We start from the raw sequence: 3,594 nt of genomic DNA on the forward strand, positions 1-3,594 counted from the left end.
GAAATGCAGGCACTGCAAGCGAAGCGAGCAAGAAAATTTTACGAAATGTATTTTTATTTGTATAAAATTTGAAATAGAACGGGGCAATTGCTCCTCTGTGCCCCCTGCAGGTGCCTTTGGTTATCAATGTTTGCCCCTCCTAGAATTGACTTCCGTCGAAGGTTGGGGGGGCAACGTCCCTGCCTCCACCTGTGGTTGCACCACTGTGTAAGTCCGAAATTTGGAGGAACAAATTGAATCAATCCTGCTACAGCAACTTGTTTTTTGGGAAGTAATGATCACTTTATTCCAGGTGATTTTCTTCTATTATTATTGCACGTGGCAAGAGCACAAGCAGGCTGATTTGTTCTCATTCTACCGGCATTCAAGAAAAGATGTGTATAAGTAAATAATCGACCCATTTATCTCAAGCTTCCGTATACGCTAACGAAGTAAGTTCCATTCTGTCCTCTTAATGACGTCTGAGCGCGCACAGAATCATGGGAAAAAATCTCGGAACCTCGGGAATGGCATACCTAATAAAGGTACCTTGGTAACAATCTAATTATGAATCAGTAGCGAATATACTGCCCTGTTCACAGTTGCAAACTATTACAGTACCTGTGTATCCGGTGCATAGATAAACACAGTCGTACTACTACTTATATCCCAGTAATTTCAACCATTTTTGTCACTTGCCTCATAATGACCTGAATATACATTATATTATGTGTTCCTTACCTTTGGAATTTTGAGTTCTTTCACTTCTATTTTGTCGTCTGTTCAGTGTGTCACAGACAACTAGTATCAGAAGGACGAAGTGGATAGACTAAATTGTAGATGCCAACTTGGTAACTAGATTTGCAAATATTTGACATGTAAGCTGAGACAAAATTCGATATTACCACTTCCACTTGAATTCTATTTTCTATCTACCAGTTTTCGTGTCGTTTGTTTACTTCCTGTTAGGTTAAAGAACGTGTTTTCTCGTTTTCTTTTACGGTACATAATGTGGCTGATTGTAGCTGTCATTTTTCACAGAATATGAGTGTTCCTGGCAACCCTGGAACGCATAGCTTCACGACGGGATATGACGTCACAAATGCAATCAAATGTTGTGTGTGGTTGCCAGCATTCAGGCGGCAAAACGGACTTTTTTGAACGACTGTAGCGCCGAAATGTTACACCAACGAGAAAAATGTTACTGAGAAATGTTGTTTGTTTTGATGTCCTCTATACGTTTCCGTTATCCGTGGGCGCCATTAGAATGACACCCTGTATATTACATGAAATATATAAATATACCGAAGTGAATAAATCATAATTCGTAATTTTAAGAATTTTTCACTGGAATGGCATGAATGGGACATAACTACATATGTCTGTCACAATGGCCCGGATATGATGTATAGATAGTTAAAGCTTTGCAATGCAAAGTTTGCATCTTGTCTGAGTATAACAAAGGGTGGTCCAAATAAGATAGTATTGCATATTCAGAATCATTAAAACATATTGGTCGTAAGTTTCATATAAACGGAAGGAGACTAGAGAGCAATTAACAGATTAATGGACTCGATAGCCATATTAGGATCACCCTGCCTGGTATTTTGTGGCTTTGCAAATGGTTAGAGAGTATAATTTCCGATCTGAAACTATATGTCTATGACGGAAATTATATACTTGCAATGACAAAGAATATATTGACATGTGTCATGCGTATGTTGTTTGTGAGTGGCTGAATAAAATAGATGAACGATAATTGCTTACAATGACTTGCTGGAGATGGAACCAGAGAGAAGTGGCAGCGACAACATATTTACCGATTTGAAATCGTTATCAGGCTATGAGAACTTCCTCGACAAAACAAAAAAGGAGTTTGATAAAAGGTACGAAAAGAACACAAAGAGTAACGTACAGCTTTCGGATTTCGAATGCAAAACAACTCTTGGTACAGGATCATTTGGGCGTGTGTTACTTGTGATTCACAAAGCAACCAAGAACTTTTATGCCCTGAAAGCAATGGAGAAAGATCAGATAGTCAGAACGAAGCAAGTGGAACACATCTTGGCCGAGAAGAAAGTCTTGCAGGCCATTAGGCATCCGTTTTCAGTGCATTTGAAATTTTGCTTCAAGGACAATGCCTACCTCTATCTAGTTCTACCGTATATTAATGGAGGGGAACTTTTCTCTCAGTTGAGAAAGAGTGGAAAGTTTAGTGAATCCCATGCACGATTTTACGCTTGTCAAGTAATTCTTTGTTTTGAATACTTGCACCATATGGACCTTGTATATAGAGATCTCAAGCCAGAAAATCTACTAATATGCAGCAATGGCTATTTGAAAGTGACAGATTTTGGATTTTGTAAGATTGTGAAGAGTAGAACATGGTCGTTGTGTGGCACACCTGAGTACTTAGCACCTGAAATCATACTAAGCAAAGGCTATGGTAGGTCTGTCGATTGGTGGGCGTTTGGCATTTTGGTGTACGAGATGACTGCTGGACATTCCCCCTTTTTTGCTGAAGAACCAATCAAAATATACGAGAAGATTGTAAGCTGTAAAGTTAAATATCCTGCCCATTTTAGCAAAGATTTAAAGGATCTGTTGAAAAACTTATTGGTTGCAGAACCGACGAAGAGGTTTGGAGTTTTAAGAAGAGGCGCCGATGACCTCAAGCAACACAAGTGGTTTCAAGGACAAGATTGGTTCGGTTTTCTTAAATTAACCGTTGAACCACCTTTTGTGCCAAAGGTGACAGGTGCGGGTGACTGTAGTAATTTTGAAAAATTTGAAGAGTCGGCTCTAGTTAGATGTTCGAAGGATCAGTTTGCGAAACAATTCGAAGAATTTTAGAGAAATAGTGCAATAAAACTGAAAAAACTGCCATTGACTTCCAGCTTTGCATCTAATATGTCTGTATATGTGTTTAACATATACTGTATACCGTAAGAATCAACAATGACTAAGATAACTAACACGCTTTAACTATTATTTTAATTGCTTCGTGCATGTCTAATGGTTATGGAATCCTATTAAAGGCGTTATACTGTATTCCTCTTTGTGAGTACATGAAGAAATGGTATCAAGTAATCTGTTCATACACAGTCAATCACTTTTGTAATTGTTCAACTAGAGGTTTATCTACAGTTTTCAATCTGAGTGTGTGAGGACAATTTTCGAGAGGTACAATGGCAAAATTAAAACGAAACTGACAAAAAGTCAAGTCTTTGTGTTAAAATTGAGGAGGGTGGGGCTCCACACATTTCAGACACAGAAAAGCAAGACTGTACATGTTAAGCAAGATTCGAATTTGAACAACCTTTCACTTACAAAGGCAAAGGTTACGGTAATCCTTAACTATCTGAAAATAGGTAGTTAATAGATGTTACTTATATATTTAAGTTTTTTGATGTTGGTTAGGTTTCAAAGTTTTTCCCTTTAAATAACATGAGATTACTTCCGCATTCTATTTAGTTATTTGGGCGTGTAAGGGGTGTCCTCAGAGGCACATAAAGTCAACCTCACTTCCACGTAGTACACCCCTGTAACTGCAATTTAGCAGACCAACGAGGCTCTGGTGCCTGGATCTACGGCCAGTATAATCCTCCGTAGAGA

The 3,594-nt window shown here is 38.5% G+C and overlaps 1 pseudogene; it reads left to right on the plus strand.

The window, feature by feature from the left end:
• Nucleotides 1–1,683: 1,683 nt before the first annotated feature.
• Nucleotides 1,684–3,099, plus strand: LOC146001242 (cAMP-dependent protein kinase catalytic subunit beta pseudogene; annotated as a pseudogene).
• Nucleotides 3,100–3,594: the final 495 nt, after the last annotated feature.

Source organism: Lepisma saccharinum, chromosome 17 (assembly GCF_977018435.1).
Source record: "Lepisma saccharinum chromosome 17, izLepSacc3.1, whole genome shotgun sequence".
Lineage (NCBI taxonomy): Eukaryota > Metazoa > Arthropoda > Insecta > Zygentoma > Lepismatidae > Lepisma > Lepisma saccharinum.